Here is a 16,402-nt window from a genome sequence, read left to right on the forward strand (position 1 = left end):
CGCATCAGAATCAAAAAGTTTAAGGGTTTCCAAACGCACGCACACACACAAACACGCGCGTGCAAACTCACACACACACACACACACACACACACACACACACACACACACACACACGCGCGCGCGCGCAAGCGATAAGGCACCTACAAACGCGCGCACGCGAGAACGCACCTACGAAAGCGCGCATGCAAGCACGCACCCCCCACCAAACCCCCTCCCCTTCCGCTATCATCAGCTATCATATAGTGCAGGGGCCTCCAAACTTTTCAGCTCGCGGGCCACATTGCTTCAAAAATAACTATATTGAGGGCCATTTGACGCTACCTTTAAATGATTAATGAACGCTTAAATCTCGTTTTTACAACAAAATACTAACGATACTAATACAGTTTCGTGTTACTAAAGCTTGATTTTTGTCTAAGAAAAGTAAAAAATACATTTTTATTTGAATAAGTCATAATAACGTAATATTTATATTAACTCTGGCAAAGTCATCGTGGGCCGCATTATAAGCTCTTGAGGGCCGCATGCGGCCCGCGGGCCGTAGTTTGGAGACCCCTGATATAGCGCATCATCATCCAAAGCGCCGGGCGGGGTGGGGGATCGCGGCATAATAGAGTGAATGGTCACTTTCCCCGCGCTGTGTGTGCGTGTGTATCGAGACCCGAAAACTCGAGACAGATTTTGGCACATTAAAAAAAATTATTGCCACTATACACTGTGCTACATGATGCTTAGAAGGTCGTTGAAGCATCTAACATGTTCAAATTTAAAAAATATTAGATTAGTGTTAGACGTTCTCCTACGCTTGTTTTAAATAGGCTTCTTCACCCTCAATTGGCAGGGGCATCGAATGGTCTCATCAGCAGCGGCACGAAATAAAATAAACCATCAATACACCGATAACACTTTGAATCCCAATCCAGCTTCTCCCACAGCGTCTCAAGGTCACACACAAATTAATAAATGCTAACACCCACCAATAACAACACACAACAGCAATGCACATATACGATTCAACGCATACACCGCAACAACCAATCAGCTGGCGGCGGAAGGTACGGGCAGAAGCACAAGTAAGACAAGGCAGGGCGAGGGAGGGAGAAGAAGCGGACGAAAAAATGGGCGCCAATATTTTTAAATTTTTTGACCGTTTTTTTGCTCCGCTGCCATAAATAGTTCGTCCATTTCGCCAACAGATGGCGCTAAACTTGCTCGACCCAGCGCAGGAATCGCTGAAGTCCAGCGCGGGGAACGGGCCAAAATCTGCGCTGGCCAGCGCAGATTTTGGTACATTCTGCGCTGGAAACTGCTCGAATTTGCGCAGCGGGGCAGAGTTGCTCATGCTGGATATCCCCCGCTGCGCAAATTCGAGCAGTTTCCAGCGCAGAAAATGCACCAAAATCTGCGCTGGCCAGCGCAGATTTGGCCTGCTCTCCCGCGCTGTTCCCCGCTGCGCAAATTCGAGCAGTTTCCAGCGCAGAAAATGCACCAAAATCTGCGCTGGCCAGCGCAGATTTGGCCTGCTCTCCCGCGCTGTTCTTCAGCGATTTCTGCGCTGGGTCGCGCAGTTCGGGCAGTTCGGGCAGTTCGGACAGTTCGGGCGGCGGAGCAAAAAAAAAACGGTCAAAAAAATTTAAAAAAATTGGCGCCCATTTTTTCGTCCGCTTCTTCTCCCTCCCTCGCCCTGCCTTGCCTTACTTGCGCTTCAGCCCGTGCCTTCCGCCGCCAGCTGATTGGGTGTTGTGGTGTATGCGTTGATACTTATATGTGCATTGCGGTTATGTATTGTTATTGGTGGGTGTTAGCATTTATTAATTTGTGTGTGACCTTGAGACGCTGTGGGAGAAGCTGGATTGGGATTCAAAGTGTTTTCGGTGTATTGATGGTTTATTTTATTTCGTGCCGCTGCTGATGAGACCATTCGATGCCCCTGCCAATTGAGGGTGAAGAAGCCTATTTAAAACAAGCGTAGGAGAACGTCTAACACTAAACTAATATTTTTTAATTTGAACATGTTTGATGCTTCAACGACCTTCTAAGCATTATGTAGCACAGTGTAAAGTGGCAATAATTATTTTTTAATGTGTCGAAATCTGTCTCGAGTTTTCGGGTCACGACACACACGCACACACACACACAGCGCGGGGAAAGTGGCCATTCACTCTATCATGCTGCGATCCCCCACCCCGCCCGGCGCTTTGGATGATGATGCGCTATATGATAGCTGATGATAGCGGAAGCGGGGGGTTTGGTAGGTGCGTTCTCGCGTGCGCGCGTTCGTAGGTGCCTTAGCGCGCGCGTGTGTGTGTGTGTGTGTGTTTGTGTGTGAGTTTGCGCGCGCGTGTTTGTGTGTTTGTATGTGTGCGTGCGTTTGGAAACCCCACAACTATTTGATTCTGATGCGTACATTTTCGATTTTCTGGATTTGTTTATTATGGTGCGCGTATGGTGCTGCACCTATCCGTCCAGAATCTGATGGCATGTTGGTTTGGAGTAGTTATCATGACGCCGATTGACCGGCAATGCCTTGGAATGGGTTCGGATCGGTAGGTTCATGTTTTGGTCGAGAGCATTCCGTGCATTTGTCGCGCCACAGCAGTAGACCCGGCAGCACCAAAGTCAAAACAAAAACCTTCCCCGAGTGTGGACTGCTATGCTAAGTTCTTCTTATTTTTATAATTATTATCATTGGCGTACTAGCCAACGCGATCATGCCGGCCTTGACTTCAGGACTTGACTACCACGTAGCCGGATAGTCACCTCTTGCTACGGCGGACGGTTCATACGCGATTAGAACCCACGACGGGCATGCAGATGTGCGGAATGATGGCGTTGCCGCGGGACCGCTCCTATCCAGCGGGTAACTTGCATTCTGCCACACTGTCTCCTGCTCGATGCATACGCAGCAGGCAGGGAGAAGGATGCACCTCCACAGTAAAAAAAAAAAACACCGTCATGAACCAGCGGTGGATCTAAAGGTAGGCGGACTAGGCGGTCACCGAAGATCTCTAGTCTGTGATATGCCGTATGTCTACAAGTATTAGCGACAAAGGCCCCCGGAAAGATGATCGGGTGGTCCCATGGCCACCCCCTCCCCCCCCCCCATCCGCCGGCAATTTAAGTATACCGTTCAATCTTCCAACAGCTGTGTGCCAGTACCCCCTGCTCCCGGTCATCAGTTACCATTGACAGGGGCCTCAATTCGTCTTTCCGCTTTTCATGAACACCTTCGTTTCTTTGACCGATGGATCATAACATTCCGGAAGAAAACACATTTGGCGACAGTTGTGCACACACACGCACGCTCATACCTTTGCGCAGACGGCACAGCATATCTGTGTAATCTACAACATACGAAAGCAAAAGCTTTGTGTAACAAAGTTATGCTTAGTACTTAACACGTTCAGATCGATGGCAGGCCCCAGGAACTGCCAGGGAACTTTCCGGCCTGCGTTCTAGATGCTGGTGGAAAGGAAAGTTGATGAAAATCAGCGCCGGGCTGAATGTATTAATGCGAATCAGGGTTCTGCGCGTTGCACAGCAAACCCTCCAGCGTAAACTAGCGCTTGCTTAGTCATTTTTACATTGCAGTGTTTGAAATCATTGCGATTTTTTGGTTTGATTTGTGAAAATGCAACTTCATCGCCGCAATGTTTGTTAACGGCATTTTTGGCGCCACAACAGCTCGCGAGCATTGACAACACGCGAGAATGAGATAGCGCTAGGGAGGGAAAGAGCACGGACGATGGCTGACAGCGATTGGCCGTCTGACACACCAACACATCCAAACCTTCGGCAGCGCGCTCAGGCGAGGGGAATGAGGCGGAGCCAGGGACGGGCAGCTCGACGAGCTGCTCGACAAATTTGCCGTTGGAGAGAAAAGGAAGGCATGATAAAATTCTCAGAACTCCATGATTTCTTCCGTCGCTTTGCGCAGCGGGTCTTCAGCGATTTCTGCGCTGGGTCGCGCAGTTCGGGCAGTTCGGGCAGTTCGGACAGTTCGGGCGGCGGAGCAAAAAAAAAAACGGTCAAAAAAATTTAAAAAAATTGGCGCCCATTTTTTCGTCCGCTTCTTCTCCCTCCCTCGCCCTGCCTTGCCTTACTTGCGCTTCAGCCCGTGCCTTCCGCCGCCAGCTGATTGGGTGTTGTGGTGTATGCGTTGATACTTATATGTGCATTGCGGTTATGTATTGTTATTGGTGGGTGTTAGCATTTATTAATTTGTGTGTGACCTTGAGACGCTGTGGGAGAAGCTGGATTGGGATTCAAAGTGTTTTCGGTGTATTGATGGTTTATTTTATTTCGTGCCGCTGCTGATGAGACCATTCGATGCCCCTGCCAATTGAGGGTGAAGAAGCCTATTTAAAACAAGCGTAGGAGAACGTCTAACACTAAACTAATATTTTTTAATTTGAACATGTTTGATGCTTCAACGACCTTCTAAGCATTATGTAGCACAGTGTAAAGTGGCAATAATTATTTTTTTAATGTGTCGAAATCTGTCTCGAGTTTTCGGGTCACGACACACACACGCACACACACACACAGCGCGGGGAAAGTGACCATTCACTCTATCATGCCGCGATCCCCCACCCCGCCCGGCGCTTTGGATGATGATGCGCTATATGATAGCTGATGATAGCGGAAGCGGAGGGGGGTTTGGTGGGGGGTGCGTTCTTGCGTGCGCGCTTTCGTAGGTGCGTTCTCGCGTGCGCGCGTTCGTAGGTGCCTTAGCGAGCGCGCGCGCGTGTGTGTGTGTGTGTGCGTGTGTGTGTGTGTGAGTTTGCGTGCGCGTGTTTGTGTGTTTGTATGTGTGCGTGCGTTTGGAAACCCCACAACTATTTGATTCTGATGCGTACATTTTCGATTTTCTGGATTTGTTTATTATGGTGCGCGTATGGTGCTGCACCTATCCGTCCAGAATCTGATGGCATGTTGGTTTGGAGTAGTTATCATGACGCCGATTGACCGGCAATGCCTTGGAATGGGTTCGGATCGGTAGGTTCATGTTTTGGTCGAGAGCATTCCGTGCATTTGTCGCGCCACAGCAGTAGACCCGGCAGCACCAAAGTCAAAACAAAAAACTTCCCCGAGTGTGGACTGCTATGCTAAGTTCTTCTTATTTTTATAATTATTATCATTGGCGTACTAGCCAACGCGATCATGCCGGCCTTGACTTCAGGACTTGACTACCACGTAGCCGGATAGTCACCTCTTGCTACGGCGGACGGTTCATACGCGATTAGAACCCACGACGGGCATGCAGATGTGCGGAATGATGGCGTTGCCGCGGGACCGCTCCTATCCAGCGGGTAACTTGCATTCTGCCACACTGTCTCCTGCTCGATGCATACGCAGCAGGCAGGGAGAAGGATGCACCTCCACAGTAAAAAAAAAACACCGTCATGAACCAGCGGTGGATCTAAAGGTAGGCGGACTAGGCGGTCACCGAAGATCTCTAGTCTGTGATATGCCGTATGTCTACAAGTATTAGCGACAAAGGCCCCCGGAAAGATGATCGTAGGAGTCCCATGGCCACCCCTCCTTCCCCCCATCCGCCGGCAATTTAAGTATACTGTTCAATCTTCCAACAGCTGTGTGCCAGTACCCCCTGCTCCCGGTCATCAGTTACCATTGGCAGGGGCCTCAACTCGTCTTTCCGCCTTTCATGAACACCTTCCTTTCTTTGACCGATGGATCATAGCATTCCGGAAGAAAACACATTTGGCGACAGTTGTGCACACACACGCACGCTCATACCTTTGCGCAGACGGCACAGCATATCTGTGTAATCTACAACATACGAAAGCAAAAGCTTTGTGTAACAAAGTTATGCTTAGTACTTAACACGTTCAGATCGATGGCAGGCCCCAGGAACTGCCAGGGAACTTTCCGGCCTGCGTTCTAGATGCTGGTGGAAAGGAAAGTTGATGAAAATCAGCGCCGGGCTGAATGTATTAATGCGAATCAGGGTTCTGCGCGTTGCACAGCAAACCCTCCAGCGTAAACTAGCGCTTGCTTAGTCATTTTTATATTGCAGTGTTTGAACTCATTGCGATTTTTGGTTTGATTTGTGAAAATGCAACTTCATCGCCGCAATGTTTGTTAACGGCATTTTGGCGCCACAACAGCTCGCGAGCATTGACAACACGCGAGAATGAGATAGCGCTAGGGAGGGAAAGAGCACGGACGATGGCTGACAGCGATTGGCCGTCTGACACCAACACAGCGCTCAGGCGGGAATGAGGCGGAGCCAGGGACAGCTCGACGAGCTGCTCGACAAATTACCGTTGGAGAGAAAGAAGGCATGATAAAATTCTCAGAACTCCATGATTTCTTCCGTCGCTTTGCGCAGCGGGCCCGCTGTGCAAAGCGACGGAAGGCGTTATGGCGTTCTGAGAATTTTATCATGCTCTTCCAACGGTACTTTGTCGAGCAGCTCGTCGAGCTGCTCGTCCCTGGCTCCGCCTCATTCCCCTCGCCTGAGCGCGCTGTCGAAGGTTTGAATGTGTTAGTGCGTCACACGGCCAATCGCTGTCAGCCGTCGTCCGTGCTTTTTCCCTCCATAGCGCTATCTCTTTCGCGTGTGGTCAATGCTCGCGAGCTGTTGTGGCGCCAAAATGCCGTTATCAAACATTGCGGCGATGAAGTTGCATTTTCACAAATCAAACCAAAAAATCGCAATAAGTTCAATTGCTGCAATGTAAAAATGACTAAGGAATCGCTAGTTTACGCTGGAGGGTTTGCTGTGCAACGCGCAGAACCCTAATTGCATTAACACGTTCAGCCCGGCGCTGATTTTCACCAACATTCCGTTCTGCCGGCATCTAGAACGCAAGCTGATTATGATACCGGCATCCTGGAAAGTTCACTGGTAGTCCCTGGGACATGTCATCGTGCTGAACGTGTTAAGCATCAAGCATAACTTTGTTACCCTAAGCTTTTGCTTTCGTATGCTGTAGATTACATAGATATCCTGAGCCATCTGCGCGTGGGTGTGAGCGTGCGTGTGTGTGCAACACTTTCGCCAAATGTGTTTTCTTCCGGAATGTTATGATCAATCGGTCAAAGAAAGGAAGGTGTTCATGAAAGGCGGAAAGACGAATTGAGGCCCCTGTCAATGGTAACTGATGACCGGGAGCAGGGGGTACTGACACACAGCTGTTGGAAGATTGAACAGTATACTTAAATTGCCGGCGGATGGGGGGGGCACGGAGCCATAACGATCATCTTTCCGGGGGCCCTTGTCGCTAATAATCTGTCCACTTGTAGACATACGGCATACTACAGACTAGAGATCTTCGGCGACCGCCTAGTCCGCCTACCGTTAGGTCCACCGCTGGTTCATGACTGGGTTTTTTTTTTTATCGTGGAGGTGCATTCTTCCCCCTGCCTGCAGCGTATGCATCGGGCAGAAGACAGTGTGGCAGTATGCAAGTTGCACGCTGGATAGGAGCGATCCCGCGGCACCTCATTACTCACATCTGCATGCCCGGCGTGGGTTCTAACCGCGTATGAACCGTCCGCCGTAGCAAGAGCTGACTATCCGGCTTCGTGGTACTCAAGTCCTGAATAGGCCGGTATGATCGCGTAGGCCATAATGACAATAATAATAATAATAATAATAAGAAGAAGAATTTAACAAAGCAGTCCACACTCGGGGAAGGACTGCCGGCAATCGGCGTCATAATAACTACTCCAAACCAACAAGCCACCAGAGTCTGGACGGACAGGTGCAGCACCATACGCACACCGTAATAAACAAATCCAGAATCCTCTTTTGTATGGATTCACTTCAAAATGTTGTTTCCACGTGCGCCCGCTAGCTGAATTAGAAATAAATGTGCAACATATCACACGCACGTTTGCTTAGATCGTGTGTCTTTTTAATACCCCCAACAGCAGAGCCGATCGCAAAGATGCCAATGTCAATGGTTGTGTTGTCTCTCAGGTAGCGAGATCGAAAATGCATGGACTTTGTAGCCGCAGCGGATGAAAATGTACGCATCAGAATAAAATAGTTTTGGGGTTTCCAAACGCACGCACACATACAAACACGCGCGCAAACTCACACACACACACACACACACACACACACACACACATACACACACACATCCTCGCTTCATCCTCGTCCGCTAGGGTCTGCCCTTAAGGACATAGGCGCTTTTTTGGTCGTAGCAGCAAGACGCCAAGATCGCCTCCGAATGATAATGTGCAGGGTTCTGTTTCACCGGCGGTGGATGTCGTTGAAGTTACGCCGGAAGAGCAGACTTCAGCCAGCATGGAGTGCCAGGAAACTTCCCATCCTATCAAGGAACAGGGTTTCGAGGTTAGTGCCAGCAAACTGCAAGAAGCTCTGATGGTAGCAAGGGAGCTGCATACGTATACGAAGGATCGGAACAATGTACATGCTCCGATAAAAAAGATGTCTGTGAGCATCCTCTCGGCGTTATCGTGTATCGAACGGGAGCTGCTGACTATGAAGTTGCGAGCGGAGAGGGCTGAAAAAGCGCTTCGCGAGGTCCAATCGGAACTTCCAGAAACACCTATGACTGGGAAGAGAAGTAGGAAAGCGAGAACGCCAGAGGAAGCAGAGGACGCTAAACGAGCAAAAAACGATGCTCCCTCTTGTAACCGTCCAGATGCAGAGTACAGCGAAGGGGGTAAAAACTCAGAGAACGGTGAGCTATGGAGCACGGTTGTCAGCAAAAAGGCCCAACGCAAGAAGAAGATGGGAACCATGGCGGAGGGTAAGCAAACAAGAGCGGGTGAACACAACGGCCCAGTTAAACCCGTACCGCGACGACCAAAAACGGAGGCAATCCTAGTTGAGACAACTGAAGTATCAACGCACAAAGACATCCTCCGCAAGCTTAAAGCTGACCCTGAGCTACAGTCGTTCGGCAAACAAGTTGCTCGAATAAGAAGCACAAAAAATGGAGGATTGCTATTTGAGCTTAAGAAAAGTGATCAAACGGAGTGCGAAAGCTTTTCCGGAAAGATTCAACAAGCCATTGGTGAAGCTGGCAACGTAAAGTCTTTGGGACAAATGGAGACAGTAGAAATTCGTTTCATCGACGAAGAAACGGAAGCAGCTGACGTAGAGAGGGATCTGAGAAACCCGATAACTGGCCTCGAAGGCTATAAGCTGGAGGTAACGATGAAGCCTTCCTTCTCTGGTATGCAGACCGCTCTAGTGAAACTCCCGGTAAAGCTAGTGTCGGTGGTTACAGGAGCAGGAAAAGTGCAAATCGGTTGGTCAGTCTGCCCGGTGCGTATAAATATACCGAGCAGAAGATGTTATCGCTGCTGGCAAACCGATCACATTTCTCAGGACTGTTGTGGACCAGACAGAAGGGACTGCTGCCTGCGCTGCGGGGAAAAAGGGCACTTCGCTGCTACGTGTCGTCAGCCACCACGATGTGTGCTTTGTCCAGATGGATCCAACGCGCATCACTCTAGTGGAGCATTCTGTCCGGCGGCTAAGAAAACAGCACCATGGAAGTAGCCCAGATAAACCTAAACCATTGTGAAGAGGCACAGACACTACTGAGCCAGGTGATGGTGGAGGAGATACGAGATATAGCCATAGTCTCTGAGCCATACAGCGTTCCAACAGGCTCTAGTAGCTGGGTGGCAGATAAGACTGGGAACGCTGCAATATGGGTGACAGGCAGGTACCCAATACAGCGGGTAGTATCTAACACCTTCGAGGGTTTCTGCATAGCTGAAGTAAATGGAGTGTTTTTCTGCAGCTGTTATGCTCCCCCAAGTTGGGAGCTAGAGAGGTTCCATGTTATGTTAGACAACCTCGTAGCAGAGCTGGATGGGCATAGACCACTTGTAATTGCCGGTGATTTCAATGCTTGGGCTGTTGAATGGGGGAGCAAGCGAACTAATAGCAGAGGTGATGCTGTTCTCGAAAGCTTCGCCCGGCTGGGAGTAACGCTGGGAAATACCGGCACAACCCCCACATTCAACAGAAACGAGAGGACATCAATCGTTGATATTACGTTCTGCAGTCCCACCCTCTCGAAGAGATTGAACTGGCGAGTTAGTGATGCACTCACTCTCAGCGACCATAATGTTGTCAGATACGCCATCATCCAAGGGCATAGGCTAACATCATCATCAGCACATGGGTCCCGAGTTGGTGGTAGAGGCTGGAAAACCGAATCCTTCAATGAGGATTTCTTTAAGGAGCTTTTAGCTTTCGGAGATTTCGGCGAAGCCGTGAGCGCCTCTCAAATCGTGATAGCCCTTACCAAAGCCTGTGATGGCGCTATGCCAAGAAGAAAACCTCCAAACGGGCGACGACCACCTGTGTACTGGTGGAACGCGTCGATTAAAAGACAACGGGCTGAATTCGTAGCAGCACGGCGCAAAATGCAGCGAGAAAGATGCCCTGAAGTAAAACAACAACTCAGGATCGTATACATTGCGGCTAGGTCAGAACTTAAAAGAGCGATTAAAGCCAGTAAAAGGCAACACTTCCTCAAGCTATGCGACGAAATCGCTCGGCCCTGGGGACTTGCCTTCAATACACTCATGAATAAGGTAAAGTCTTCGGAACCTGTAGAACAGTATCCTGTAAAACTGAAGAGCATTATTGAAACCCTGTTTCCAACACATGCACCACCGAACCTCAGTCCTACGATCAACACGCCAGAGACTGACCCTGTGCCTATAACGAGACAGGAGATTATTAACCTGGCCAATCGTTTAAAATGTGGCAAAGCTCTTGGGATAGATGGCATCCCCAACATGGCGATCAAGGCTGCTATGTTGGCATACCCTGATGTGTTCAAAAACGTGCTAATGAACACCCTGACTACCGGCCAGTTTCCGTCTATGTGGAAAAGACAGAAATTAGTCTTGATTCCGAAGCCAGGTAAGCCGCCAGGCCACCCGTCAGCTTTGAGGCCCTTGGGACTTGTGGATAACCTGGCCAAAGTGCAAGAGATGGTGATTTTGGACCGCCTAACAAAATACACTGAGGGACCACACGGTCTGTCTGATCGTCAATTCGGCTTCCGGAAAAACGATCTACAGTGGACGCGATACTGGCTTTGCTGGAAAAAGGTAATGCGGCGTTTCAACGGAAGCGATGTGGAGCTCGATGCTGTGCGCTCATCACCATCGACGTGAAGAATGCCTTCAACAGTGCTAGTTGAGAGGCAATTGCGGCAGCGGTAGAGCGCATGAAGATTCCCCCGCACTTGTGCAGGCTGTTGAGGAATTATCTTGACGGTCGCGTGCTGCAGTATGATACGGCGGAAGGAGTGAAAACCAACCCGCTGCGCAAATTCGAGCAGTTTCCAGCGCAGAAAATGTACCAAAATCTGCGCTGGCCAGCGCAGATTTTGGCCCGTTCCCCGCGCTGGACTTCAGCGATTCCTGCGCTGGGTCGAGCAAGTTTAGCGCCATCTGTTGGCGAAATGGACGAACTATTTATGGCAGCGGAGCAAAAAACGGTCAAAAAATTTAAAAATATTGGCGCCCATTTTTTCGTCCGCTTCTTCTCCCTCCCTCGCCCTGCCTTGTCTTACTTGTGCTTCTGCCCGTGCCTTCCGCCGCCAGCTGATTGGTTGTTGCGGTGTATGCGTTGAATCGTATATGTGCATTGCTGTTGTGTGTTGTTATTGGTGGGTGTTAGCATTTATTAATTTGTGTGTGACCTTGAGACGCTGTGGGAGAAGCTGGATTGGGATTCCAAGTGTTATCGGTGGTATTGATGGTTTAATTTATTTCGTGCCGCTGCTGATGAGACCATTCGATGCCCCTGCCAGTTGAGGGTGAAGAAGCCTATTTAAAACAAGCGTAGGAGAACGTCTAACACTAATCTAATATTTTTTTAATTTGAACATGTTAGATGCTTCAACGACCTTCTAAGCATCATGTAGCACAGTGTATAGTGGCAATATTTTTTTTTTAATGTGCCGAAATCTGTCTCGTGTTTTCGGGTCTCGATACACACACGCACACACACAGCGCGGGGAAAGTGACCGTTCACTCTATTATGCCGCGATCCCCCACCCCGCCCGGCGCTTAGGATGATGATGCGCTATATCAGGGGTCTCCAAACTACGGCCCGCGGGCCGCATGCGGCCCTCAAGAGCTTATAATGCGGCCCACGATGACTTTGCCAGAGTTAATATAAATATTACGTTATTATGACTTATTCAAATAAAAATGTATTTTTTACTTTTCTTAGACAAAAATCAAGCTTTAGTAACACGAAACTGTATTAGTATCGTTAGTATTTTGTTGTAAAAACGAGATTTAAGCGTTCATTAATCATTTAAAGGTAGCGTCAAATGGCCCTCAATATAGTTATTTTTGAAGCAATGTGGCCCGCGAGCTGAAAAGTTTGGAGGCCCCTGCACTATATGATAGCTGATGATAGCGGAAGGGGAGGGGGTTTGGTGGGGGGTGCGTGCTTGCATGCGCGCTTTCGTAGGTGCGTTCTCGCGTGCGCGCGTTTGTAGGTGCCTTATTGCTTGCGCGCGCGCGTGTGTGTGTGTGTGTGCGTGTGTGTGTGTGTGTGTGTGTGTGTGAGTTTGCACGCGCGTGTTTGTGTGTGTGCGTGCGTTTGGAAACCCTTAAACTTTTTGATTCTGATGCGTACATTTTCATCCGCTGCGGCTACAAAGTCCATGCATTTTCGATCTCGCTACCTGGGAGACAACACAACTATTGGCATTGGCAGCTTTGCGATCGGCTCTGCTGTTGGGGGTATTAAAAAGACACACGATCTAAGCAAACGTGCGTGTGATATATTGCACATTTATTTCTAAATCAGCTAGCTGACGCAAGTGGAAACAACATATTGAATTGAATTCATACAAAAGAGGATTCTGGATTTGTTTATTACGGTGCGCGTATGGTGCTGAACCTGTCCGTCCAGAATCTGATGGCTTTGGAGTAGTTATCATGACGACGATTGACCGGCAATGCCTTGGAATGGGTTCGGATCGGTAGGTTCATGTTTTGGTCGAGTGCATTCCGTGTATTTGTCTCGTCACAGCGATAGCCCGGCTACAACAAAGTCAAGACAAACTCTTACCCGGGTGTGGACTGCTACGCTAAGTTCTTTTTATTGTTATTATTATTATTATTAATGGCGTACTAGCCAACGCGATCATGCCGGCCGTTTTAGGACTTGAGTACCACGTAGCCTGAGCCGGTGACTAGTCCCTTGCTACGGCGGACGGTTCATACGCGATTAGAACCCACGACGGGCATGCAGATGTGCGGAATGATGGCGGTGCCGCGGGCCCGCTCCTATCCAGTGTGCAACTTGCATACTGCCACACTGTCTCCTGCCCGATGCATACGCTGAAGGCAGGGGGAAGGATGCACTCTACAGTAAAAAAAACACCGTCAAGAACCAGCGGCGGATCTAACCGTAGCCGGACTAGGCGGTCGCCGAAGATCGCTAGTCTGTAGTATGCCGTATGTCTACAAGTGGACAGAGTATTAGCGACAAGGGCCCCCGGAAAGATGGTCGTTGGGGCACCATGGCTGGAGAACCATTTGCCCCCCCCCCCACCCCCAACACCCCCAACAGAAGTTTAGGATAACAAATTTATGCTTAATGCTTAACATGTTTAGTTCGATGGCAGGCCCCAGGGACTGCCAGTGAACTTTCCAGGATGCCGCTATCATAATCAGCTTGCGTTCTTGATGCCGGCGGAAAGAAAAGTTGATGAAAATCAGCGCCGGGCTGAACGTGTAAATGCGAATTAAGGTTCTGCGCGTTACACAGCAAACCCTCCAGCGTGAGCTAGCGATTCCGTAGTCATTTTTACATTGCAGCAATTGAACTCATTGCGCTTTTTTTGGTTTGATATGTGAAAATGCAACTTCATCGCCGCAATGTGTATAAACGGTTTTTTAAGCGCCACAGCAACTCATGAGCATTGACAACACGCGAGAATGAGATAGCGCTAGGAAGGGAAAGAGCACGGACGATGGCTGACAGCGATTGGCCGTCTGACACACCAACACATTCAAACCTTTGGCAGCGCGCTCAGGCGAGGGGAATGAGGCGGAGCCAGGGACGGGCAGCTCGACGAGCTGCTCGACAAATTCTGGCGTTGGAGAGAAAAAGAGGGCATGATAAAATTCTCAGAACGGCATAACGCCTTCCGTCGCTTTGCGCAGCGGGAATGCCATCACCGCAGGCGTACCCCAGGGATCAGTGCTTGGTCCCACCCTGTGGAACGTCATGTATGATGGAGTACTGACCCTCGCCCTCCCTCCTGGTGTCGAAATCACTGGTTTTGCAGACGACATCGCTATCACTGTTTCAGCTGTGTCTATTGAGGAGGTAGAGATGCTCGCCACCGACGCAGTCGGTCGGATTGACCGGTGGATGCGGGACGCAAAGCTAGTGATTGCGCATGCGAAGACTGAGTTCATCGTCATCAGCAGTCACAAGGTGCACCAAAAAGCATCGATAATGGCAGGAACTGTACAAGTCGAGTCTACCAGATCGCTGAAGTATCTTGGGGTAGTCATTGATGACCGACTGAAATTTAAGAGCCACCTCGAGGAAGCCTGCAAGAAGGCCATGAAAGCAATAAATGCACTAGCGGCATTCACTCCAAACATTGGCGGACCGAGTAGCAGCATTAGGCGCCTTCATGCTAACTGCGCCATCTCGGTGTTGAGGTACGGAGCGCCGGTTTGGGCGCATATACTAAAGGAGAAGCAGCACCAGAACACTGTGAATAAGGTGCACAGGAAGTTGGCCATGCGTGTTACTAGCGCGTACCGTACCATTTCGTACGAAGCGGTATGCGTTATTGCGAGCATGATGCCTCTTTGCATCACCCTCGAGGAGGACTCGAAGAACTTCCGTAAATCGCGTGCGGGGGAATCTTTCACTGAGACTGCCAAGAAAGCCTCAAGGCAAGCATCGATGCGGCAATGGCAGAACGAGTGGAGTAACTCGTTGAACGGAAGATGGACCTACTTGCTGATCCCCGACGTTGCAGCATGGCTAGACAGGAAACATGGTGATGTGGACTACTTTGTCACCCAGGTTCTTTCCGGCCATGGCTGTTTTAGAAGCTATCTGCACAGGTTCAATCGCGCCTCTTCATCTCGGTGCCCTGCGTGCAAGGATGAAGATGAGACGGTGGACCACGTCATGTTCCACTGCTCTCGATTCGCCGAGGAACGCCTGCAGTTGAACGAGAGTTGCAGAGTAGAGGTGGGCCGTTCAAACCTGGTACAAGTCATGCTGTAGCACACCGACTCATGGGAGGCAGCGGCAACAACAATGCGTCTGATCCTGACCAAGCTGCACCAAAAATGGAAGCAAGACCAGCAGCTCGGCGATATTTAAATTCGTCGTGAGTGTATGTGTTAGTGAACGCGTGAGTGCGCGGCGGAAAAAGTGTCGTTTAATGTCTAGTGTTTCGCGTCGTCGTCATGACCGTCTTGTGTTCGCGTGATAACTGTCAAATCTGTCTCGCGAACTTTGGCTCATCGTGCAGTAGCGAGGATGAAATGCTAATGCATAAGCCCTTCCCCAAGAAGCATACCGAAAGGTGAACCCATGGGGAAGGGTATATGGCCCAAGGAGGGAGTTTACTGGGTAAGAATCCCATGTCAACACCCGTGCGACAACGGGAGTCTTTCGAAGATTCCCCCTCCTTGTAAATCAAAAAAAAAACACACACACACACACACTCTCTCTCACACAAACACACACACACACACAGGCGCGCGCGCGCTCGCGATAAGGCACCTACGAACGCGCGCACGCGAGAACGCACCTACGAAAGCGCGCATGCAAGCACGCACCCCCCATCAAACCCCCCCTCCCCTTCCGCTATCATCAGCTATCATATAGCGCATCATCATCCAAAGCGCCGGGCGGGGTGAGGGATCGCGGCATGATACAGTGAACGATCACTTTCCCTGCGCTGTGTGTGTGCGTGTGTGTGTCGTGACCCGAAAACTCGAGACAGATTTCGACACATTAAAAAAATAATTATTGCCACTTTACACTGTGCTACATAATGCTTAGAAGATCGTTGAAGCATCAAACATGTTCAAATTAAAAAATATTAGTTTAGTGTTAGACGTTCTCCTACGCTTGTTTTAAATAGACTTCTTCACCCTCAACTGGCAGGGGCATCGAATGGTCTCATCAGCAGCGGCACGAAATAAAATAAACCATCAATACACCGATAACACTTTGAATCCCAATCCAGCTTCTCCCACAGCGTCTCAAGGCCACACACAAATTAATAAATGCTAACACCCACCAATAACAATACACAACCGCAATGCACATATCAGTATCAACGCATACACCGCAACAGCCAATCAGCTGGCGGCGGAAGGCACGGGCAGAAGCGCAAGTAAGGCAGGGCAGGGT

The sequence above is a fragment of the Anopheles arabiensis genome, chromosome 3 (assembly GCF_016920715.1).
Source record: "Anopheles arabiensis isolate DONGOLA chromosome 3, AaraD3, whole genome shotgun sequence".
Lineage (NCBI taxonomy): Eukaryota > Metazoa > Arthropoda > Insecta > Diptera > Culicidae > Anopheles > Anopheles arabiensis.